The sequence below is a fragment of the Wyeomyia smithii genome, chromosome 3 (genome assembly GCF_029784165.1).
Source record: "Wyeomyia smithii strain HCP4-BCI-WySm-NY-G18 chromosome 3, ASM2978416v1, whole genome shotgun sequence".
Lineage (NCBI taxonomy): Eukaryota > Metazoa > Arthropoda > Insecta > Diptera > Culicidae > Wyeomyia > Wyeomyia smithii.
Window position 1 is genome coordinate 73,199,862 of NC_073696.1, and position 27,661 is coordinate 73,227,522.

Consider the following 27,661-nt stretch of genomic DNA (forward strand, 5'->3'; position numbering starts at 1 on the left):
ACCATATAGAAAAATCGTTACTGGTGCACTCTCTCCGCCTTCCTTCTTGCGAAGTACTTTTCATCGTGGGAGCACGCAATATATGTTATTCTCTATGTGCACAGCTGAAAATATAAAGTTAGTCGCGTTATGAACAGGTAATGAATAAGAGAAATTGGATCGTAAATATTTACTCAATGATGGGGATTTTTTTTCAAGAAAGAGAGTTCGTGTTTTCCTACTCTCACTCAACTCAACAGGGTTTTTTTTTTGGTGGTAGCTGGTAGGTGCAAGCGCAAGTGCAAATTGCTAGTTGGTTAGAAGCTTTTGTCGGTATAAGGCGTCAAGATGGACAACGGGCTAAGAAAAAATAATGTATCCGAAAAAGTTCGGCAAATGTTTGTGGCGGAGAATGGCAATTTCCGATGCACGGCGGTGGAAAATTGTAGCTATCGGCCAAAAGTCATTAACGTTACGAACTGCCATCGTAACTTTTTCTCTCTCAGTTTGCCATGATCAGACAACAAATATTTAGCTAACCGTTTATAGTGTTTTCATAACAAAAAATGAGATTTCGGAAATATTAACTTAAACAACTTTTTTAACAATTTTAAATTTTGTGTATTGATAATGTAAAGCAATGCCTTGGTGCTACATTCCGTCTTGAAATTTTAACTTCAAAGTTTACTGAGTGTATTTTAACATTTATTTGAAGAATGTTTGCGCCAGTGAACCTGAATCACATAATCTTCGCTCAAGTCCTTCTATTTGCAGCGATCAGTTTTAAAATTATCTACGCTACTGCAAACTGCAGAAAATTGTTCGTTTTAAACCTAGGTTACCGGGAATGCACTATTGGCCCTCATCGTAGCCACTGCCTAAATTAAGCTTTCTCTGGCAACTTGATACAAAAGACAGCCACAAAACAATACAATTTCATTCTTGTTTTGGATATGGCGTCAAGTGAAACACATAGCTTCTGCTGTTGTTCTTTGTCGTTACCGGTGCCGTCTGTAGAGGTAAACGTCATCTGGAACAGAGAGACCATTAAATTGATTAACCCCATTGAGTGTATTCCCAAATCTATTGCAAGAAATACATTGACTTAAGACAGGCTGTCGTATTCTAGGTTAACTCTGCGGTCGTGTTTAATAAACAACCTCTTCAACTTTTTCACGATGGGTAATTCCTTACATATAATTAGTTGGTGTTAAGTCAGATTAACATTTTAATATAAACAAATTCTAGATTTACTACTCTTTGAATTTCGGAGTTTTCAAGCTTTTGTGCAATTTTGATGTTACGGGCCCGTTTGATTTATCACTAACAGCAAGTTTCTCCTACTTGACCCATTATGGCCAAACAACATCTGTCGTTACAAACCCAACCAACTTTTCAGAAACAAACCCCCTGTGGTCAATGAAAGCAAATAAATATGTTACCAAAATCGAACCATCGAACCGCACTGTGTCAACAGGGTGTGTTACAACTGATTCAATTCTGACGTACGGAGAACTTACAAAACAAATTTCTTCTAAATATGTATTAAGAATTTTTTCCTTACTATTACAAGTGTATACAAATTTTATTAACAGTTCGAATATTTACAAAACAAATAAAAACAAAGGTTCAAACTGTAACTGTTTTCAGTACAGAGCATATAGCTCTGAAACTAATCTTATAATCGTTGTGGCAATGCTTTTCGGTCGGAGGGCTGTGGAATGAGCGCGAAGCCTTTTAAGACCACTATTGTTGGCCCTAACTAGTGTTTCTTGAACTGGTATTCCGCGAACATTCGACTAATTGAAATCAGACCAATCAGGAAAAAAGCTTCGATGAGCTCTTTATCATACCAATTGTTTCTCCTCTATGTTTTTCGGACTGTTGTGAAAGATAGAAAAAGTTTTAATGATTTGCAAAATATTGCAGATTTTATCAGGTATTAATCAGGCATTAGACGTAAAAAACACTTGCCATATTTTGTTTGGATTTAAGTTGCATAACATTTTTACTAGGGTAAATATGTTTGTTAAATTAGCCGTTACAAATTTGATCTGTAAATACTTTATGTCATTTGTACTCAGAAATATAGAAAATTAAAAAGGAAGGGAAAAAAAGATCTGAGTTGTTATGCTTATATTCCAAGTTCCTTGTTGAATTTAGTATGAATAAACAAGTCCAGTGATAATTAAAATGTCGTTGCCAGCATATGTATAATAACAATGATAACTCTACAAACCTCTACAAATTTTTGCTAAAGATTTTGCTAAAGAAGCCTTATTTTACCTCTCGGTGTTATTTCTGTACTTCTGTACAAATATATTCGGTTCAACACAATTGGCATACAGCACTAAAACCTGAAAATCGCAGCACTGAAACGTGAAAATGCAGTATCAAAATCTGCAATAATGCATCCAAAACCAGTTCAAAAGCAAGTCAAGCATTATTCAAAGATTTTCAAAACTCCATCCCCTCTCACTCTTCCATAACGTTACTACCCAAATTAGTATGAGGAAAATATTCCATTCACTAATCATAACAAAAACTAGTGAGTAATGTCATTGACGAAATCGCAACGCAATACAACAAACGTATGATTTCTCGGTAGCAAACAGCACATTTTGGTATCTGTTTGGCTGCTATAGAAAACCTGCTGAAAAAAATACCTTCCGAACTACTTACTCTCCCTCCCATCATCACCGCACCGCATCATCGCTGCTGCGTCACTGCGATGCGAGATGCAATCCAACCAACATTTATGGGACTCTCAATTATTCTTTTGCTTGTTGCTATCGTTTTTGCCTTTCTCCTAGAAAGGTATAGCAATCACTGGAAAAACCGAAGGTATAAAAGTGGTCCCAATGGCCGAATGTCATATACCACTCGACTTCTTTCGACGAACTGAGCATTTTCTGTATGTATGTGTGTGTGTGTGTATGTATGTGCAACTTTTTTTTCTCACTCACTTTTCTCAGAGATGGCTGGACCGATTTTCATAAAATTAATTGCAAATGAAAGGCCTAGTTGCGCCATAGGTTGCTATTGAATTTCATTGTAATCGGATTTTCAGTTTAGAGGTTATGTATCAAAATGTAAAAATCACGAAACATCAATATCTCAGAAACCACACAACCGATTTCAATAAAACTGGTTTCAAATAATTGGGCTGTCCCCAGAACCCTTAACTTTTAAATTTCGTTATGATTGAACATATGGTTCAAAAGTTATGTAAAGAAAAGTTATCCTGAGGTTGTTTAAACTCACTCATTTTTCTCAGTGATGGCTGAACCGATTTTCACAAAATTAGTGTCAAATGAAAGGTCTAGTTGCCCCATAGTTGCTATTGATTTTCATTGCAATCGGATTGTAACTGTGTCCGTTGTTCATAAAAATGTGAAATCACATAATGAAAGTAAACATAATGACTTTCTCCTATCGATCACTGGCTAATCAAAAGGTAGAAAAATGATTGAAATGGCCGAATGTCATATACTACTCAACTCAGTTCGACGAATCGAGCATTTTCTGCATATATGCATGTATAGGTGTATATGTTTGTGTGTGGGTGTGTACGTGTATATGTGCACTTTTCTTTCGCACTCATTTTTCTCAGAGATGGTCTGACCGATTCTCTCTATCTTGGTGTCAAATGAAGGGTCTATTTGCCGCTTAGGTTGCTATTGAATTTCATTGTAATCAAACTTTTAGTTTTGACGCTGCGTCAGAATGTGAAAAACGCTCTTATATCTTAGAAGCTATGAACATGGTTGAATTTAAATAAATGGGCTTTCAAACCCTTAAACAATGAATTTCATAATGTTTAAACATGTGGTTTGAAAGTTATAGAAAGAAACTAAACCCGCAGACTGTTTAAAACTATAGCTACGATCAAAATATGTGGCCTCAACATCATTTAAATTTAATATTGTACTATTTCAATGTTGCGGCCTTGCTCAGGATTTAAGTTGGAATTAAAAGTCATTTCTATCATTTCACTTTTTGCCTTTCTCCTAGAAAGGTGTAGCAATCACTGCAAAAACTAAAGGTATAAAAGTGCTCAAAAGGGCCGAATGTCGTATACCACTCGACTCAAATCGACGAGCTGAGCATTTTTTTCATGTGTGTGTGTAACGCTCTCCCAATCTCACTCGATTTTCTCAGAGATGGCTGAATCGATTTCAATGAAATCAATTGCAAATGAAAGATCTAGTTGCCCTATAAGACCATATTGAATTTTGTTGTAATCTGATTTCTAGTTTAGAGGTTCTGTATCAAAATGTAAAAATCACGAAACATCAATATCTCAGAAACTACACAACCGATTTGAACAAAATTGGTTTCAAATGAACGGTCTACCTAAAAACCCTCAACTTTTGAATTTTATGGAGATTGGACATATGGTTCAGAAATTACAGAAAGAAACGTGTTCTGGCGACTGTTTAATCTCACTCATGTTTCTCAGAGATGGCCGGACCGATTTTCATAAAGTCAGTGTCATATGGAAAGTCTTGTTGCCCCATAAGACCCTAATGATTTTTTTTGCGAACGGATCATTACTTTTCCTGTTATGTTTAAAAATGTGAAATCCAGCTATGAAAAGAAACATATTCTGATGACTACTTGGGCTCACTCACTTTTCTCAGAGATGGTTGACACGATTTCCACAGAATTAGTATCAAACGAAAGGTCTAGCTGCCTCATAACACCCTGTTGAATTTCGCTGTAATCGGAATGTAACTTCGTCTGTAACGTATCGAAATGTGAAAATCACTAAACTTCATTATTTTAGAAACTACACAACAGATTTGAACAATATTGATATCGAATGAACGGGATAGTTAAGGGTTAACTGATGAATTATGACTGAACACTTGGTTTCAAAGTTTGGCTCCCCCATACGTTTCCTTTTCATTTGATTGTAATCAAACTTAAGCAACCGTTATGTTTTAATTTGTGAAACAACGAAAATCTATTATCTCAAGTATTACACGACTTATTTGAACATAACTAGTGTCATACGAACGAGTCATCTCTCAAACTTATAAATAACAAACTTCATAAAAATTTTATATACTGTTCAAAAGTTTTGTAAAGAAAAGAAATTCAAAGACTATTCAACACTATAGCTGCTTTGATCAATATATATGGCCTCAACATGATTTAAATGTGGTATCGTACTATTTGAACGTTCCCGGTATCGCTCGTGATTAAATTGTTCGAAATTAAGAGTCATTTCTTATATTTCGCTATTTCAGAAGCACTAACATTACGTCAAATTTCATATTTTATACTTTAATTACAACATCAATATTTTAGAACCCAAAGAGTGAATATACCTTTTTGGGTTTAAGCATTCATGTAAATCTATTTTTACAAATAATAAGTTTGAATGAGAAAGGCTGAGTCTGACCGCTAGGTGGATTAATTTAGGTTTTTCCTACGATGCGCCACGTACGAAGAGAGAATTACAACGGAGCAACGCGCATCACTCTATTCTCAGAGTTGTATGTAGTCAACTGTTGTATTTGTCATCTCCGAGTGACCAAGGCACCAACATTTTATTACGTATTGAGAGGATACAATTTTAGTCATGAACTGTGCACTTCATGATATGCACAACTCAAGATGAAAAAACAATCAGCTCAAAATCATTTCATTTCCTTCACTGCTCCTGATCATGTTGCCCTAGACGACGTTTTGAGTGACGAGGATGATGGAATCAATGTCACCATCAAAAACTGTAGTCAAGGAGTATGTGACGCCATTTCTACCCCTGTAGAAAATCTTCCGGTGGTCGGTGAGTCGACAACATCGAACATCAAAAAACCGATTAAACTGAATGGAGGAATGAGAAAACGCATTAGTAAGCTGATTCAACGCGGCTACGATAAACCTACAGCCCGTGAAATGGTTCTAGCGAAGCATCTTCCTGCTAATTCAGTGAACTTGGTCAAACGACCTAGTAATGCATTGGACTTGAGTGGATCCGGTGACGGTAAACCTTATCCAAAGCGAATCAAGGACTCGGGCAAAACTAGGACGGATTGGGCGGGTAAAGCTGCATTGTGTCGCAACGGTTCAGTTTCTGTGAACCAAAGACTAGATGTTGCAAGAGGTTCCACTTCTGAGCTGCCAAAGAGCCAGAATAGTGCCGTAAATCCTGCAATACGCAAGCAACTCTCGTACAGTGATGTCACTAGTCGAGTCAAAGTGGGAATTAAAAATTATCCTCTCGTTGAGTTAGGTACAGATCAACAAAACCTCGTCGAAGAGGCTATTTTTGGTGCTGTAGTACTTCAACGTAAGGAGCAATTGAAGCCAAAGTTTGCTAATTGCACTTATAAACCAGGGTTCATGATAATCAACTGTCTCGATAAGCAAACATCTGAGTGGTTGATTAAGACTGTCCCTACCTTAGTTCCTTGGGCTGGTGCGGAGCTCGTCGCCGTTGACGAAAGTAACATTCCAAAGAAAGATATTATTGTCGTTGTTTTTCCAAAAAGCTCCAAATACGACAACACCATTAAAGCGCTTATCGAAAGCCAAAATGAAAACTTGAACACCGATGCATGGAGAATCCTGAATCGCTCGGTGATCAACAATCTGCACATTGAGTGGGCACTAACGGTCGACGGTGCGTCGATGAAGACGTTGATCGCGATATGCACATCAACTATAAATTTGGACAAATATTGTTTAAAAAATCTACCAAATCATCAGGAAAATCCAAAACTGTAGTCTCCAACGAAGGGAGGAATGGCAACTTTGGACAGTATGGCAAAACCGATCGCACAATCCCAGAGGGCAATGCCAGAGCATCAATGATGCCTATGGTAAACAGACCTCAGGGTCAAACAACATTGGTCCCATTTCTGTCCAGAGTGGTAACTCGTGCCCTTCGTCTGACTCTGGAAAACCTGTAATCGCTGAAGTTCGATCAAAAAGCCCTGAAGCCAGGGATACGATCCAATCGAGCACATGCACATTTGGAAACCACTCCAATCAGAGGGAGAATCACACGCCCCTGAAAAATGGTAAACCAAACAAAAATGTCCAATAAAATAAAATTTATTCAAGTGAACCTACATCACGCCAAAGGAGCTAGCAGCGTCCTATGTAGCAGGTTCACTCGAGACAACTTGGACGTGGCTCTAATCCAAGAACCCTGGTCCAACAACAATAGAGTTCAAGGAATTTCTACACCAAAATGTAAGCTTCTTTATGATAGTACACAAACTGCTCCCAGAGCAGCAATTCTTATACGGGAAAACTTAACATTTATACCCGTTACAGAATTCATCAGTAGAGACGTCGTGGCAATACAAGTGGAGGTTCCAACGACTCGTGAGATAACGGAGATCATCGTTGCCTCTGCGTATTTCCCAGGAGATAACGCTGAGATTCCTCCAAAAAAAAGTTGCTGCGCTTGTTCAACACTGCAAACAAAAAAACAAACAGCTCATAATTGGATGTGATGCGAATGCCCACCACACGGTTTGGGGTAGCAGCAACATCAACGTTAGAGGTGAGTGTTTATTTCAATATTTAATTTCTCACAACATAAACATTTGTAATCAAGGTAAAGATCCAACATTTGTTACTAGAATTAGACAAGAGGTTCTTGATCTAACACTTTGTAGCGCTAAACTATCTGGAATGATTGTGAACTGGCACTTCTCAGAAGAACAATCATTGTCGGACCACAAACAAATTATGTTCAACTATGTTTCTGGGGAGCTCGTGTCCGAAAAATTCAGAGATCCTAGAAAAACTAATTGGGATAGCCACACTCTCAAACAAGATTTTGCTCTCAGTGGACATCTCTTCCACTGAGCAACTCGAATCTGTTTCCTCATCTTTTCTAACTAATATAATAGATTCCTTCGAAGAAAGTTGCCCGGTGAAACGGAAAACTTCTAGTAAGAACGTATCTTGGTGGAACAATAAATTTGAAAAGCTAAGAAAATCGTCAAGGAAGCTTTTCAACAAAGCTAAAACTACCGGAAATTGGACAGAATATAAAAGCTGTCTAACAGAATACAATCGAGAGATTCGAAAATCAAAGAGAAGGGACTGGAAGCGTACATGTGAGCAAGTTGAAAACTTGCCTGTTGTAGCTAGACTCCATAAAGCCCTCTCTACAGATCACACAAATGGGCTTGGCCGCTTAAAGAACGAAAACGGTCAGTTCACAACAGACTCTCAGGAAAGGAAATGATGGATACACACTTCCCAGGCTCGACTCAATTGATTTCCGAAAACGCACAGGACTTCTATATGGCTCAACCTAGCTCAATTCACGACAAGGTTAAAGCTCAAGAATTAGCCAGTGTAATATTCACGACGTCAAGAGTTGAATGGGCAGTGGACTCCTTAAAGCCCTTTGAATCGCCGGGGCCAGATGGGATTTATCCAGTGCTTTTACAAAAAAGCAAGGATATTATAGTCCCCTGTCTGGTGGAGATGTTCAGGACTAGCATGACACTAAGCTACACTCCGAGTAAATGGCGAGAAGTCCGCGTCATATTTATTCCTAAGGCTGGAAAACGTGATAGGACGAGTCCCAAAGCATATAGACCAATCAGTCTAACTTCTGTCATTTTGAAAATGATGGAAAAAATCATTGATCTACACATCAAATTATCTTACTTAAAAAGTAGACTATTAAACTAATTTCAGTTTGCCTATCAAACTGGTAAATCAACTGAAACAGCACTCCAAACGCTGGTTTCAAAACTAGAGAAGTCTTTTAAGGCTAAAGAAATCTCACTGACAGCCTTTCTTGATATTGAGGGAGCATTTGACAATGCTTCTCACGAATCTATAAAAAATGCTATGAAAAAACGCGGTTTTGACATGTGCATCTTGAATTGGACTATCGCTATGTTATCAAACCGGTTGATAACAGCCAATTTAGGAAGATCAACTTTAACGACAAAACCAACAAGGGGTTGCCCACAAGGAGGGGTTTTATCTCCCTTATTGTGGTCTCTTGTTGTCGATGATCTTTTTAACAACTTAACGAACCTAGGATACGAAATCATCGGATTCGCTGATGACATTACTATTTTAGTTAGGGGTAAATGCGGATCTACTATTTCCAATAGAATGCAATACGCCTTAAACTACACACTTAAATGGTGTAACCTGGAAGGACTAAGCTTCAATCCTTCTAAAACAGTCATAATCCCATTTACAAGAAATAGAAAGTATAATATTGCAACTCTTAAGTTGGGAGACACACAGTTGGTGCTATCCAAGCGAACCAAGTACCTAGGTGTTATGCTTGACCACAAGCTCAACTGGAACGACCATCTAGAGTATGCGATCTCAAAAGCAAACAACGCTCTTTGGGCTTGCAGCAATACATTTGGCAAAAAATGGGGACTCAAGCCGAGGATGATTCACTGGATATACTCGGCAATAGTGAGACCCAGAGTAACTTATGCCTCGCTAGTGTGGTGGCCTAAAACTTCACAATTATCAGCTCAGAAAAAGTTAGATAAACTACAACGTCTGGCATGCTTATCAACAACAGGAGCAATGGCCAGTGCACCATCCAAAGCCTTAGAAGCTCTTTTATATCTTCTACCCCTACATCAGTATGTACAACTTGAAGCCGAAAAAGGTGCTCTTAGGCTAAAACGTGTTAAATTCTTTCAGGAAGGAGATCTACAGGGACATTTACAAATCCTCAAAAATTTCCATTTGAACACCTTAGTAACCATGAATGAAGATCGAATGGACTCTAAGACTAACTTCAGTGTTTCTTTCAAAGTGATTGAATCCAATCGCACCGAATGGGATGAAGGAGGTCCTAAGGTTCGTCCAGGATCAGTCATTTTTTATACAGATGGCTCTAAAATGGGCTAGTCTACAGGCGCTGGGGTCACTGGACCAGGAATCAATATATCAATTCCAATGGGGCAGTGGCCCACAGTTTTTCAAGCGGAAATAAATGCTATTCTAACATGCACAAGTATTTGCTTGGCTAGGAAATATAGGTATGCCAATATCTGCATTTTCTCAGATAGTCAAGCAGCTCTCAATGCTTTAAAAGCATACACATGTCAGTCGAAGTTGGTATGGGATTGTATTCAATCCCTACGACAACTAACTGTAACAAACGTTGTTAATCTATACTGGGTGCCTGGTCACTGTGGTATAGAAGGAAATGAAAAAGCCCATCTCTTAGCAAGAATTGTTTCTTCAACTGCTTTCGTCGGGCCGGAGCCATTCGGTGGGGTATCTTCATCCTGTTTGAAATCTGAGCTAAGAGGCTGGGAATCAATGATGATTGATGCCAACTGGAAGTCTTAATCCAAAGCAAGGCAATCTAAACTATTCATTACACCATGTAAAAGAATCACACGGAACCTACTCAGTATGAATAAAGCTGATCTGAGTACGTTAACTGGCCTACTTACTGGGCACTGTCCGAGTAAGTATCACCTTAAAAAATCAGGTAAACTGACAGATTACTTATGTCGTTTCTGTAATTCTGAAGTAGAAACCTCGGAACACTTACTGTGCCAGTGCAGCGCATTAATTCAGCAAAGACTGCGTATTCTTGGAAAAGGTATCCTCACGCCTAACGAGATATGGTCTGCTGAACTAATGAAGGTAAGGAACTCCATCAAAGAAGTCATACCTTCTTGGGGTGAAATGCAAAGTCTGGGTGCGACTATCACTGATACCCATAGTGATGGAACGAACTGACAGTGCATAAAAATTAACGCGGAGTGTACCACAATATATCTAACTAATGGTAGCAGTGGTCATAGGCTCCTACAGGAAAAAAAAAATCCTACCATGGAGACGCATGGTCGTTGAGAAGCTAAAGAGGAGACACATTGTTGAACATGTTATTTTTTTTCCTAAAGAGCGTCCATTTTTTAATGTTAGTGAATTTTAGAAAACCCTCCCCTCCCCTAGCCCTCCCAGCTGGTCTCGAGGTACGATGCTGGCCTAACAAGCCAGTCGTCGTAGGTTCGAGTCTCGGTTCGGTAGAGACTGTTAGTGTCAGTAGGAGCGTAGCGCTAGCCCCGCAATTTTCCTGTACACTTAACAGTTGGCTGCGAAGTCCGTGTACAATAAAAACATAAGGTCGAGTTCGAAATCGGAATGTAACACCAAGGCTTCGCTTTTTAATTACTCAAAAATTAAGTATGCAAAGTTACTTAGTTCGGTAAGGCCTAGAAACCCACACAATTTCATTGAATTCTGAGGGTGATAACAACATTCGGTAGAGTTGGCGCAAAATCTGTCTCGGTGTTCTTTATCCTATTAGGTTCCTTTTCTAAATCAATTCGTTCCTAGCCACCAAGCTATAGCTTGCTAATTAAAAGTAGTTTCACTTAAGCACGAACCACAAAAACGAACTTCCCATCACGCTAACAGCAAGGTAACAAATTGTTTTCTTTCTCTCGCATCCAACATCAAATTGACAACCTTATCGCAGATACACCCAAGGCTAAAAATCGACAAAACAGATGAGGTCGCATCGCAATACACCAGGGAACGAAAAAATGAAACGAAATCAGTGCCAATAGAATCGAAAGCATAGCTACCTATTTATCTACGATGCGCTTCATTCGTCCGTTCTCCATGCGGAAGGAACCCATCTTCCGTCCCCGAGTTGGTGCACGGTTGCGTGATTTTACCGATAAGGTCGCGGCAATAAGCTGAAGCAACGAACGAAACAGGAATTGAAACAAACCGTCCAAATACCTGCGAGGTGATAATAATAATGGCAAAGCAATCGTATTTGCCGGTTTGCCTGACATTGATTTTGTGCAGTGGCCAATTACGTTCAATTTGATTGAATTATATTTTGCCAGCTGGAAAGCTCCCCAATCATGCGCGTACGCTGGATGAAGTTTTTCACATTTTAATTTTTAAATTCTTATACTAGTAGAATTTTATTCTATTATTACTTATATTATTTATTATAGTAATTAATGATTACACACAACTGATAGAATACGTGTGTGTATTCCAATGAAATTATATGGATACTAGAAAATGAAATATCATACATCAAAAGAACATTTATCCTGCTGCCAGACTAAAATTAAAAGAAAAACCTTTCGTTAGAGCAGATTTGAAAATAACTGTTGAATTACCAACAAAGTCTTGAAACCAAAACTTCAATCGTAATACCAGTCGTAATCCGATAAACTTGTGTCATTCTTCGAAGACAACTAGGAGGACCTTTAGATGGCTATAACGAGTTCTTGGCTGGAAGAAAAAAGAGCGCTCTTTTGTTTCAGCAGCAATCTGTTGCATTCAAGTAGCTGCAGCTACATTTTACAAACGAAAATCATGCCATAACCACTAGGTGTAGGTTGTATATACTATTGATGGGCAGAAAAGCACAAACAACGAGAAGTTGGTCATTGTGCTGAATCATGAGTGCCTCACCCACCACCCACTAGAATGTAATCCTACATAACCGACAAAGCATTAGACAACTTTTGCACATTCAACGAATCGTAATAGGTATATATAGCAAATGCACTCGAGTGGCATCTCTTTAGTTGTGCATTCAATTTAGTTTGAGAACTACTAGAACTAGACTACTAGGAATAGAAAACGAAAAATTGAACATATCTATTGATCAATTTCGAGCAGTATTCCAAGGAAAATTAACGAGGGAATCATTACAAAACAGCAGAGGATAAACTCTAACAGAATAAACGTTCTGCGAAAATCGTATACACTAGAGCCGCTACGCGTTTCATACATCTTTTGAACACGGATTCCCGCCGTGCCTCTGAATTTGAGAAGCAATTTCGGGGCCATCCGAATTTAACGTGAACGGTGTATTTTTTGTTTCGAATATCCACGGTCCATACAAAATTTTCAGGATATATACCAACGATTGTCCACAGACCGGTAAAAGGGTCTAAAATCACCAAAAACTTGACTACGTGGAATGTGACTTGTTATATTGATATTTATTCGTCTTAAGAACAAATCCCAACCCTAGTTTACGGTACTGTTTACTTATTGAATGATTTACGTTTTGTCGGTTCAGTAATACGAAAGGATTAATTTGTTTTGGTTATTCGTTTTTGCAAATTTCGGCGAAAATTTTTAAAATGCACCATTAAAAAAAATACTAGTCACATTTCGAGGAAATTTCTATAAACAACCCAAAGGAACGTTCACCGCAAACTTACTTTTGCTACGTGAGTTCAAAATAGCAGAAATATCCCATAATGCGAAATGATTGCATGTATCTGGGAAAATTATTCCAGCGGATTTGCTGTTCCGTGAATTGTCTAGCCGACAATTAGTAAGCGGCAGACTTTGGAAATCAAGACCGGACCGCTTTCACGAGGTGGGAAAATATTAGCCTACGCGAGAAATAAAAACACGCCAACACATGAGATCCATCACATATTGCCCACGCTTATTCCGCATTTGATGATTGGAAATGCGCCGATTCTGTGGTTCTTCAGTCGATAAGCATAATGTTACCAAAAGCATCCTGATAAAAATTTACCTGAGAGGCTTTTGGGCACGAAATTAAGTATTTAGCACAAGGAAAACAAGTCCCTAAAAAGGTCTAGTCCTAAACTTTACACCAATTTTCAGTTGTTACCGGTGTTATACCACTTGATGGACGGCTCCTTTAGGGCAACTGCCAGAAGCCTATGTCAGTCCCAGTCGCCCCTTTTACCTACATCAATGGAATTGTGGACCACTAGGACTCTTGGTTGGAAAGCATTCCTGTTTAAAGCTTACGCTTTAATGCTGTGCGAATTGATTTAGCGAATTGTTCAATGATAGTATCCTTTATGTCCGCTCTTAGAAACTTTATTGCCAGACTTAGTGGCCCCAGCAGATCGCATTTTTCTCCGGATCTATTGTTGGCAAACCATTACTAATGTAAAATTATATGAAACATCTTGGAGAATAATGTTTCTGAAAATCATCCTTTTTATTTTTCAATTTGACAATTGCTTATAAGTCCAACGGAAACATTATCTGTCCGAAAAAGACTATTAAAAAATAACGAATCCAAATAATTTTTGACGATTAGTGGTTATTGATTCTAATAGAATAGCCACAGACGCGATGACACTAAATAATATCAACTGTCAACTGTGATTGGATTCGGTAAATCAGTCACACCATTTTTTCCCATATTTACTTCCTCGAACAATATTGTCACTTGTTTCAATTCAAACAAAAAACAACTGATCAAACAATTACTTCCAGTTTGAAAAATTTTAATACTCGTAATTATAGCTCAAACTTACCTACAACCAGTTTTGAAGGTCTTGATCATTAGCAAGTTGAAAACGGTAATTATGTACCATTTGAGTCAGCGGCTGTTCAGTTACGTACGTGTTATGATGTGTGCCTGCCGGTACAGCTATCCGCTGTGTAGCAAATGGTAGCAAAACGGACACCTCACGCTCAGATGAATCTACTTTTTTCTGATAAGGTCACCGACTGAATGCCGGTTTCGATATTTATTAGCAGTTTAAGCGTAATTGGATGAAATATCTTTGCGGCTTTGCAAATGAAGGGACAATCTGACAATTATCTTTTCAGAGTGTGTATTTTGTGGCATTTTTTATCTACAAAGAAAAATTAAAAATAATTCTATTCTGAGCCTGCCACTTCTCGTAATAAAGCGTAATCCGATTGAATGGTGTTATTCTTCAACCAATCCCATTATTTGGTTGAAGAAACAAATACTCATTCATCATACGCTGTGCTCACAGTTCACACTCATAAAAACAAATCATGCCAGTTTGTTTACTTCCCGTGGGTAAAATCAATAATTTAGCGATTAAAATGTTTTACTCGCTGTGAAATCTTCTTCCAGACGACTGCCATTTTCGCGATAAAACTGTGTTGTTTTCAATTTGCAACCTGCAAATTTCGGCCCAACATCGCAATATTTCTCCAAAATTTTATGTATCAAACTGATGGTAGAAAATATGATCAAATAAAGTCTGTGTTTACTCTCCGTCACATCCCACCATTGCACAATGAGAAATGTCAAGATGTTGTACAAATTTGCTCGAAATACCATATGAATCTAACAAGCCACTTTCGTATTATAATAAATTGCAACTACTCAGTCTCTGTCTATAAATTCTGTGGCTATAAAGTAAGACGAGTTCTTTTGTTGAATTAAAAACCTTGTCAATGAATAAAATTTAGTTTTTCTTCGAAGAAAAAACTGATTTCACTTCACGGATAAGGTGGTAGGGTTCGCTATCAGATTTGTACGGCGGATGAACATATTGAATCTACTCTCACTCTATGTACTTTTACCCATTGTGCACTGATTGAAATATAAATACTTATCCATTTTGGGTTATGAATTAACTATCAGGAAATAAATCATATCAGTTTATTTGCTTTAAAACTCTGCCAATGAGTGAGTGGCAGCCGGTGTTTACGATCAATTATAACTTGGCGGCTAAATTATGAATTTTCCCCATCAGATGATTGCCACATTATCGGAACTAATTTGAAATAAAATAGAACTGAGTCAAAGCATCTATTGATTACTAGCTGTACAATGTTCACCGTCGTGCGATTTTCGCTTGATGTGAAACACAATCTAATGAAGAACGAAATCTCCAGTGATAGGAAGGTACTTTATTGACGACTGGTGATGACACTAATCACAAAGCTTAAGTTTCAACTTTGTGTCTGTATACTTGGTCTAAGAAGTTCAAACTAACAGCATGCAGGAGCCTTGTTTGCTCGAGCACCACGATTCATTCATTAGAAACAAACAAATGTTCAAGCAACAAGCTTCATTTCGTGTTGACTTTGCATTGCAGTATGACTCGCAGCTGGCAGAACCGTTATTTTCATCAAATGGAGGCCTTTGCGCCAGCTTCTCGATAAACAACTTTTATTTGGTTGCACACAAACACAACTGGTGTAGACGCAGACATCATTCCACGAAAAAGGAGTAATCGCAAAAGACACTCCAGCCAGTGAGGACGTTATCCAAGCTATTAGCATTCGTAATTTTAAAGCAAAATTGCAATGCAAGATTTTAACGTTACATTACGTACGCCTTCGGAACTTGTCCTTCATCCGTAGCCGTGCGAAGGATTTTCGTTCGAAGGAAGGGAGAACTGTAGTTGAAATTCAACTCGAATATTTTTAGTTTTGCACATTCTGTGTATATAATACCTGACTATGCATGATTTGTGAGCTATAATTTTGAAAAGGTTGGTCGATTATTTCCAGGTGGTTGATTATCCTCTTTTTTCAGTTTATTCTTGTTCATAGGTCCATAGAGTGAAATAAATATTTATTTCTTACTTCAATGCAATGTTTACCTATTACCTATAAAGAAATGTTTGATATAGGGCCCCATTCCAGAAGACGAGACGAGCAACTCCCTCGCCTACAGCCACTGATAAGACGAGCAAAATCTTGTATTAGGAAACGCCAATCTTGGCTGGTGACAGCTGAGTCACGCACGAGTCGAGCAGTTTCGCAGACGAACTACTCGTCTAAAATTCAGCCGACTCGCGATATGTAATACCAAAAATTGGTCAGTCGAGTCACTCGCCGCTCGCCTTGTCTTCTGTAATAGGCCCCATAATTTTGTAATTTCAAAGGAGAAATTGCTTTTTATAAATAGATCTTTATTCAAATTGAAATAAACATTGGGGTGGTCCTGAAATCCGCCAAACAAAATAACTAAAATTTTTGTTTGCAGCAAAAATGTTATACTATATTCAGCAAAATTGTAAATTACTCCATTTTATGCTAGTTTGTAGAATACTACTTTTTGTAGCTCTTAAATTGACTGAATTAAAGCAATTTTGCTTCAAGTGGCTTTAAAAAACAGTATTTGTTCTATTTTTTATTTAAATTTCTCATTTGTGTTGTGTTCAGATGAGTTTTAGAGTATCCTGGATGGGATGGATTCACTTTTTTTCTTATATAAAGTTATATTTTAAGAAATACCTTATCTCCTTTTTTTATAATTGAGTTCACAAAATTCTCTTAAAGCAAAAAGCAATTTTTCAAAGCCATCCTTGGCAGAAATGCTTTAATTCGGTAATTTCAAGAGCTACAAAAAAGTAATCTTATAGTATCTTAAGTTAAAATCAAGAGATCTGAAATTTTATCGAAAATAGTATAACGTGCTGGTCGATGTTGACATATGTAGAACGCGATGAACAAAACTGAAACATACAGTAAACAAAATTCGTTAACATATGAGATTTTATTGTGGCGTTACATACTTTTCGTTGTGTGTGTTGTGATGTAGTACCAAGCAATCGTAATTTCTGGAAATACATACTTTTCTCATTTCATTCAAACAAAACGGTAGGTGAAGTGCATCAAGAGTTTAAAAGGTGTAATGAAAATGCTACTCTAAATTGAACAACGTGCCGTGATTAGTTTCGTCACTTTGAAGACGATGATTTCGATGTTGACTATTTTGTCCGCATTAAGGAAAACCAGAAACCCTGCACTGATTGGAGAAATTGATCGAGAATCCATGCAAACGCAGGGACAGCTCGCGATTGCATGTTTTTTTAAAATAAAGTTGTATTTCCATTTTCATTTGACCTCCCAGCTGGTCTCGAGGTACGATGCTGGCCTAACAAGCCAGTTGTCGTAGGTTCGAGTCTCGGCTCGGGAGAGACTGTTAGTGTCAGTAGGATCGTAGCGCTAGCCCCGCAATTGTCCTGTACACTTAACAGTTGGCTGCGAAGTCTGTGTATAGTAAACAGATGGTCGAGTTCCGAATCGGAATGTAGCACCAAGGCTTTGCTTTGCTTTGTATTTTCATTTAGAAAACATTCATATCTTAGTTTTTTCTTGAAAATTATGCGTTTTGATGACAAATGACATTTTTTTAAGTGACTTGAATCAGCAACGCTCTTAGGCGGCATCCAAAAATTACGTAATGCTCATAACGGGGGGAGCGGTTAGTCTCAAGCGTTACGATTTGTTACATAGGAGATTGATTGATTGCCTCAAGCCCATTTCATTGCCTCCATTAGTTCGCACATATAATTTAATTAACTTCTGCTCAAAAGCTTTTTCTTTCTTCCGGCTTTGAGTTTTAACCTCAATAACAACACCCCATCAACCCCCTTCACCGTGCGCACGGTTATATAGTCTTCTTCTCTATAAACTTCGACTGTCCAACCACCTACTTGAGCTACTAACGTTAGAAAAAAATCTCCCACTATGTGTCAACGTATCTTTAAGCTTGAAGTGTCCAAGCAACAGCACATCCTGCTGGAGAAATGTTGATTGATTTTGGACTATATGTACATATTGTAAGAGAGCAAAAGGCGAAATTCGGTCCAACGCATCAATTGCCTCGCTCGCTGTCACGGTAAGTAAACACGAGTAAAATCACGTCCGAAAGCAAAGATCGCGAGGTTTTGCTTGCAGAGTATGCGAAAATGTGACCGTGGTACTCCGTCCGGTACGGTGATGGCTGATGTCTGCTATATGTATGCATATATAGTTTGCACTACGCTGTACATAACGCGGAACAGAGAAATTAGGTCAATAAACTATACACGGCGCTGCGGAAGAAATTAGGTGTGTCACGCTCTTAGATTTTCTTTCCTCGTCTGTCTGTGTTTTTAGCTAGAGAATGGAGGCCACGCTGTGCGAACAAAAAATGTACACAATGAGCTATTTCTTCTCATGCTTAAGTGGAATAGTTAGTCTTCAATATCATCAGCTACCCTACAGGTCACTCTGTTCAGCCGTTCAATTTGCAACCTTATTTTTTTACTGCGTTCCCGTTTACTGTGAACGTCCAGACGGGAACCTTGCTTCGAGGTGCGTGAACTGGGGGAATGAAGAAGTGAGGCTTTCTCATTTTTTATTATTGTTGTTCGGTCAACACTTTCAGTTATTGAGTCAGCCGTAGTCATCGCCCGCAGTGCCGGTTGTCTTCAACCTCAACGAACCTCACACGTGGCCTCGGTTGACCGCTGGAGAATGTGTGAGAAAGAGGTGTTAATTTAATTTTCGAATGGAACCAAATCTTTTGGAATTGATGGATGGATGGTGAATAATTCATCATCGAAACTGGCTCGCGGCGTCTGCCAAAAGCAATCACACTGGCGAGCATTCGAGAGTACAGAGACGGTACAGAGAGCTGTCAAGAGGTTCGTTCTACCCTCTTGGCACTAAAATTCGCATTGCTGTTATATTTTGCCCTTACTTCGCTTCAATTTAAAATGAGTTTTCTTATTGCATCTCTCACGCATGCGATAGTGATAGATAAATAAATCATAAATGCTGTTTCACATACACAGGGTGTGGCAGGAAAAAATGCGAAAATGACTTAGTTTTAATGTTGGGTTAATTTCTATAAATAAACACTTATTTCTGATAAAAGTGTATTTGTTAACGTTTACTTTCAAATGCTGAACCAGAATATAAAAATTGTTTAACAAATTTGTGAAATTGTACATCAAAGAAGTGATTACGAGTTTGCTGCTAATTCAAAAGACGCCGGAGACTTCCTACTATGGTGCTGGTAGGATGTCATCTAGCCATGGTTTATCGTATGAAAAAATCTCTACAAGGTGATCCTAAACAGTAGCAGCCGGGAAGTAGATGTCCGCGATTCGCACTTATGCCAAACATGATTAGATCGTCCCGTGTAAAGATTGCTGGCTTCCCGGTACGTTTCATCGGTATTTTGAAGAACCAAATACTTCCCTAGAATAGGGCAAACTCTTCTAAGGATCAATACGTCGTCCTATAACAGAATGAAGCACCATGTCACACGTCAAATCGGACCCTACATGCACAAGGTTTTTCTTAAGTGGGCATATTAAACTCTTCTTAAGTGGGCATATTAAAAAGTTAATAGAATCGCAGCGCTAGTTCCGCAATACTCGTTCTGTATACTAACGGAAGGTCGAGTTCCGATGGCGGAAAGACCTTGGTCCAAGGCCTCGCTAGAACTTTGCTCAAGCTTGGACGCACCGAAAAACGCTTTTCGAGGCCAGAAAGTACAGAAAAGGGAATCTCTCAAATTAGCTCCAAATACGTGTGATGGTTGGTATGAAACAGTTTTGTGCCCAATTAACTTTTGTTTTTTACATCTACTCTATGATTAATCAACAAGGTTTTTACAGCTTGTGCCTTTACTTAAATTTATTTCCCGTTTCTTGCCTTGAGCGTTAATTCATGGTTCATCAATTTCGAAGCTACACGCAAAAGTCAGAGCCCAAGCCACTTAATGTGTTTTTCTGTTCACACATTTTGATCCGATTTCGCCCAAAGACCTGTGCGATAAGCGTAGCACAATGGCGTTCTTACGAATACACTAATGAGATTAGGAGCAAGTGCAAATACGTAAAATGGTAACATTTTTCAAAAGGCAAATTTATGTATTTAACTACCATTTTCATTGAATTTCAAAAATCTTCTTCGCAATGTACAAGCCAATGAAATTTTGAATAGTTTTCATGCAAAAATGCGCAACCTGCGATCGATTTTCTAGTCCAGCGATTCTCAACCTAGGGTACCTCTAGGGGTACGCGAAAAATAAAATCAGTAATGGCGGACTAAGCAAATTTTCCATATATTACTTCATTTGTTTTTTTTCTTGCTTTTTAAACATGATTAAAGCAATCAAACAAACCATAGTTTAATTTGAAACCTGAACTAGACTACCACAACCAGATCTATCACTACTCTCTCTCTCTCTCACTCTGCAAAAACGAAACAAGCCAGGAGTTCAATTGATTCGGAAAATATCATCAAAGGGTACGCGGACAAAAAAGGTTGAGAACCGCTGTTCTAGTCATTGCGTGAAAACGAAAAAATCCAAATCTATTATAATTATTCTGAGGCTAATTTTTTTCTAATTTTCATCCATTTAAAAAAGTAAATTCATATACTAACTATGACTCTATGTTGTACGGATTATGAGAAATTAATTTTTCAAAGAACGTAATGTCCGAGGGAATCGGGATTGGATTTTGATGGATATTTGCTTTCGGTCCCGTAGCAATTATTAAACTCTTAGACCCACGGTATCTTTTTACCCTCGGTGTAAGATAGCTAAATATTGCCTTTTCTACCCTTCATAATGAAAAGATAAACCAATAAGCGGTAGCGATCGGTATCGATATTCGCCTATATAACCTATCGCGTACTGCGGCATTCGGCGGTCAGCCCAACACGACCTTGGTTGATCTGATGCTAAGGTGTAATAATATAAAAATTTGCATAACGACTCGCGAATCGAGGCAAATCGGTTCCAAGACTTCGAAACAGACCAGAGAGCTATCGAAGCACGATATCGCGGGCTGCATTTATTTATTTCGTGTTTGCAGCCATTTGTCGGGCTTTATTTGTCGCTCACATGGTCAATATCAATGCTAGCGTGAATATGTATATGTATATGCGCTAAACGTTCCGTCGATCTCGTACGATACAAATACTTTGTATCATGCTACGGCTTGATTAACCGCTTCCCATGTGATATGCCGAAGGACGTTGAAAATTGTGGGAGATATTTGATAAAGATGTATTAGAATCAGTCGTGTTTTCTATGCGTTTGAGCTTGGATTAAAAAAAAATGCTGATTTTTTTTTTTTTTTTTTTTAATGGGGGGGATTTGTTAGTAGCTTAAGTATTTATGATAAATATTAGTAAATAATGAGTATGTGTGTCCAATCACAAATGGTGACTTCTCAACACTGTTAGAAATTTGTAATTTTCATTATTAGGAGTTGTTTGCTTTTGCAATTAGGACTTATCGTTCGTAGGGATTTAAACCTACTTGTCAGAAAAGGGGAAGTAAACTTACAACTAACTTAATTGCTAACTTATTGGCTATAAAGAGAGCTTATCGTAGCAATTGAGGATTGCAACGATTTTTGTCGAAAATTGTTAATAATTTTATTTGACATAGCTTCTAATGGTTCAACACCAGTAAGTCTATGTAATTCGAGTGTACCAAACCAAGGAGGACGCTTCAAAATCATTTTCAGAATTTTATTCTGAATCCTTTGGAGCGTTTTCTTCCTTGTTGAACAGCAACTTGACCAGATCGGTACAGTATAAAGCATTGCTGGTCTAAAAATTTGTTTGTAAATCAAAAGTTTGTTCTTTAAACAAAGTTTAGAATTCCTGTTAATGAGAGGATATAAACATCTCGTATATTTGAAAAAAATGCTGATTGTTACTTGCTTGCAGTCAGCATGTTATAATTTATTTAAGCCGAAAAAAAAAGTTGAATAGAATCTCAATCATTGATAGTAGGTATATTCAATCTCGCGAAAGAACGGTGAATGACTTCATACATTGGACACAAGAGGCTCAGGAATAAAGATTTTTTATGTAAAACAGTCGAGTGAATCAATTCTACTGAACAGCAGCATCATCACCACCATCAACAGGCAGTTGCTGCTAGTGTTTCGAAATATGGCGGGCGTCCTTGAATATGACACCCACTTTCAAAACATTCTGACGACCTCGATAAATAGTATATAATTACAACTGTTTTGCGGATGCAGCCCAAGTTAGAGAGTTGTATATTATAAGTGTTTGCCACACGGCGATAGCCGATGCAACTAAATCAATGAATGTCTATGAAATAAAGGACACAATTAGAACATGTTATCAGCACGACTTTCCTTGCGCATGTTTTAATACTAAAGAGTAAATGGTGCTTGAGCTGGACAGGAAAATAGCCTTAAAAACTATATCAGTATAAACAATGCAAACCAAAATAAAAAATAAAATGCTCATCAGTAAATAAGTAATAATTACTAGCTACTTTTAATTCGTTCATGGTTGCAAATCGTCAGCCAACTGGATATACCTTTTCAACTATTCCGTACGTGACAAAAATAATGCCAAATCAAGAACCGCTTATCACATTAAGTATGATAATTATCATGTGCGTGCACACTATAAACAGTAAATGAACGCAAAGGCCATACCTGGTACGTTTACCTTCATTGTTTTCTATGCTCGCACGCTGTAAGCTGTAAGCCCAGCTGTATCTTGACATTCTCACAGTATTGCCATGGACGGTGCCATGTGATTTGTGATATGATAGTTTAATAACAGAATATCTAGATATTTAAGGTGAAACGGTATTGAAGCCATAAACGGCCGACTTCGAGCCACCACTTCGAATTTTCAGAAGCACACTACTGGAAAATAGATAATGCGTTCCGTGTGAAAACACTATTTTATGTTTGCTTCACCACAGCAAACAACAAATAGCGTTTTTACAAGTGACGCATTAACTGTTCCCGAGTCTTGTGCTTCTGAAAATTCGAAGTAGTGGCTCGTAGTCGGCCATTCGTCGATTTAATACCATTTGTTCTTAAGTGCAATGCAAAGTAGCTGAGCAGTTCTCAAAAAAGCGGGCAACTATTTCCGGATCTAAAATGATACACAGTAGTTCAAATCGACCACAGATACCATTTTGAATTCTAAGATGGCGACAATAATGCAAGAAGCTAATCTCAGACACCATTATGAATTGTGTTCTGGAAAACAGCCAAAAATGGCCGATTTCCGTCTAACATGAGTATCTCCGGGTCTAGAATGATACACAGCAGCTGAAATCGACCACAGACCCCATTTTGGATTCTAGGTTGGCGACTTTCAGTTCCTGGGAAACAGCCGAGAATGATCGAATAACACCCAATATGGGTGTTTATTCAACCAGAATGACGCTCAGAGGCCAGAAATTATCTTAAATACCATTTTGATATCCAAGACGGCGACTTCCGGTTTGTGAAAAACAGCCTAAAATAACCAAATACCATCCAATATGAGTGTCTCTGGAACCAGAATGATGCAATGAGCTAACAATTGACGTCAGGCACCATTTTGAATTGCAAAATGGCAACTTCTAGGAAACAGTCGAAAATGACCGAATAATACTCAATATGGATATTTCCGCAATTGAGATGAAACATAGAAACCAAACATTGACCCTTGACACCATTTTGAATTCAAAGACGACCACTGTTAGTTTCTGGAAAACAACCAAAATAACTAAATACCTCCCAATATGGGTATTTCCGGTGTCCAGTGATGCCAGAAAATCTGCTGAAAATGACCGAATACCACCCAACATGGATTTATTCAGAATTGAGGCGATGTACAGAAGCCAAAAGTCGAGGATATTGTCATTTCGATAAAACCAATCATTTCAAACGATTTGTCTTTTGACTTTGATCATATCCTAGGCCAATTCGTCGTGCATTTGCAGACTTTAAACACATCGCAAGGAATCAATGAATGTGGAACGTTCAAATAGTACAAAATCACATTTAAATTATGTGGAGATTACATATATCAATCAAAGCAGGTATAGTTTTGAATAGCCTTTGAATTTCTTTTCTTTCCATATCTTTTGAGCCACATATCAAATTGTTATGAAGTTTGTTATTTGTAAGTTTGAGAGATGACTCGTTCGTATGACACTAGTTATGTTCAAATAAGTCATGTAATCTTTGAAATAATAGACTTTCGTTGTTTTATTAACAATTTAATACATAACGGTGGCTTAAGTTCGATTATAATCAAATGAAATGGGAACGTATGGAGCAGCCAAACTTTGAAACCACGTGTTCAATCATAATTCATCAGTTAACCCTTAACTAGCCCGCTCATCTGATAATACGATTGATCAAATCGGTTGTGTAGTTTCTGAGATAAAGAAGTTTCGTGATTTTCACACCTTGGTACTTTACAGATTAAGTTACAGTCCGATTACAGTAAAACTCAATAGGGTGTTACGAGGCAGCTAGACTTTTTAGTTGACACTAATTTTGTGAAAATCGGGTCAGCCATCTCTGAGAAAAGTAAGCGAGTTCAAGTAGTCTTCGGAATTTTCATAGCTGGATTTCACATTTTTAAACATAACCGGCAAAGTAAAAGTCTGAATGCAAAACAAATCAATAGGGTCTTATGGGACAACTAGACCTTCCATTTGACACTAATTTTATGAAAATCGGTTCAGCCATCCCTGAGAAACATGAGTGAGATTAAGTAGCCTTCAAAACACGTTTCTTGTCATAACTTTTGAACCACAAGTTCAATCTTTATGAAATTCAAAAGTTAAGAGTATTTTAGGTAGCCTGTTCATTTGAAACCAATTTTGTTCAAATCGGTTGTGTAGTTTTCGAGATAATGATGTTTCATGATTTTTACATTTTGATACATAACCTCTAAACTAAAAATCCGATTACATTGAAATTTAATAGGGTCTTATGGGACAACGAGACCTTTCATTTGCAATTAATTTCATGAAAATTGATCCAGCCATCTCTGAGAAAAGTGAGTGAGAATAAAAATCTGCACATACACACACAAATACACACACACACACATACATACAGAAAATGCTCAGCTCGTCGAGCTGAGTCGAGTGATATATGCCATTCGGCCCTTTGGAGCACTTTTATACTTTCGGTTTTGCAAGTGATTGCTATACCTTTCTAGGAGAAAGGCAAAAAGATTTTGAATAAAATTTGAAATTATTATCTGCGAAATCTAGAATTAACTTCTTTAGTTTTTATTTTATTAACCTCAAAGTTTAGAGAGGTATTTTTTTTCAAAAAGTGCGCTTTTTGAGATAATTTATTACAATTTTTCTAACATTGTTTTCTTCAGAAAAACTTTTTTGTTTCTCCTCGGTTTTGTTTTTTGTTTTGATGGAAAGACTAAAAAAGCAAAGCAAAGCCTTGGTGCTACATTCCGTATCGGAGCTCGACCTTCTGTTTATTATACACAGACTTCGCAGCCAACTGTTAAGTGTACAGGACAATTGCGGGGCTGGCGCTACGATCCTACTGACACTAACAGTCTCTCCCGAGCCGAGACTCGAACCTACGACGACTGGCTTGTTGGGCCAGCTGGGAGCATGGAATGGAAAGACTAATTTTCTCAAAAATGAGTTCTGACCAAAAAAAAATATCAATAGCACAAAAAACATCTTAAGCCCAAAAAAACATTCAGATGGTCGACCTTGTGACCATGGAGCCGACGGACCTAACGTCGTTGGTGGTGGCAAGTGACTTCAACGCTTGGGCTGTTGAGTGAGGAAGTCGCTCTACGAACCAAAAGGGTCAGATCTTGTTGGAAGCTTTGGCAAAGCATAACCTAGATTTGGCAAATGTTGGGACCAAATGTACATACAGCAGAAATGGTGCGGAGTCGATCATTGACGTAACGTAGTCCAGCTCAGGACTAATCAAGGATCGGAGGGTAGACGATGGTTACACCAGACGGTTTGATATGGTGTAGACAACACCGTGGGACGGCAAGTAACGGGTAGTGCCAACATTCGGACCGTCCGCTGGTGGAAAACATTGTATTTCGATGTCGAGGTATGTGAGAAAGCAATATAAAGAGAGCTTGAGGGGGACAGTTGGTTCCGCCAAAAAACTGATCAATTAGTTGCCACACTATCGCGGCCGCCTAGGAATGGAAAGCCAACGATTTACTGGTGGACGGACGCGATAGCAGACCTCCGTATTGCGTGCCAAGAAACTTAGAGCAGAGCACCGTGCAGCATTCGGGTTCGCAAGATCGGCGCTGAAGAGTGCGATGAATGCAAGCAAAAGGGCTTGTTTTGATAGGCTATGCGCGAGTGTGAATTCGAATCTGTGAGGTAACACCTACAATATTGTATCATCGGAACGTATCATCAAAGGACTTTTTCCACGCCACGAACCGAGCCCTTGGTTTCTGGTGGTCCAGTCTCACGTCCGGCAATACAGTATCCCAGATACAGACTAGGGATGGTCGGCACTAGTCTTACTGTCGAATGCTGGGAAACAGCAGACCCATCTGTCTGCTGGACACTACCGGCGAGGTGCTTGAGAGTATTATATTCAACAGACTAGGGGAGGTACACAGAGAGTGTAAACGGTCTGGCAAATAACCAGTTCGACTTCTGGTAAGGTAGATCCACGCTGGATGCTATTCTCTCCGTCACCAAAACAACGGAGGTGGTAGTTCAGCGCAAAAAAGGGACATTCGCTATTGCGCAGTCATCATGTGAAGAATGGATTCAATAGCACCAGCTGGGACTCCATAATGCCTGCGCTTACGAACATCCATGTTTCGGGGCCATTGTATACGATTTTGGAAAACTACTTCCGGAATCGAGCACTAGTTTACAACACGGAGAAGTGTCAGAAGTGCGCCAATCACTGCAGGAATACCGCAAGGTTCCTTACTGGGCCCAATGTTGTGGAATGTCATGTACGATGGAAGATTGAAGCTAAACTTCCCTGTAGGAGTAGTAATCGTCGGTTTTTTGAATGACATAACGCTATTAGTCTACGGCTGATGGCCGTGCACTGCATACTTAAGGCGAGGACTAAATGCACTTCAGGAAACTGAAGTTAGCGCACCATAAAAGGAAGGTCACGTAAAACAAACATAAATCAGAGCAACGTTATGGTTAACGACAAACTTAGAGCCACGTCAATTATGTCTGTAAGAGGGCCTCAACGGCTATTGCAGCACTATCTATGATGTCGAATAGGTTAGCGTGGTGTACGGTAGCAAGCGGAAACTTCTTACCAGCATGGTTTCTTCGCGTGGTGGACCAGCGTGATCCAAAGCGCTAGGTACTAGTAGTTATCGTAGTAAACTGGAAAGTACCTACGGGCTTATGTGCCTGAGGATTTCCAGTGCGTATCTT

General features: G+C 38.5%; 1 long non-coding RNA gene across 1 annotated transcript in view; it reads right to left on the minus strand.

The window, feature by feature from the left end:
* Positions 1 to 345: 345 nt before the first annotated feature.
* LOC129732809 (uncharacterized) overlaps positions 346 to 27,661 on the minus strand; it is a 79,151-nt gene continuing 51,835 nt past the window's right edge. The window contains exon 3 of the long non-coding RNA XR_008729358.1: positions 346 to 1,009. This is a non-coding gene — a long non-coding RNA (uncharacterized LOC129732809). The remainder of the gene's footprint in view (positions 1,010 to 27,661) is intronic.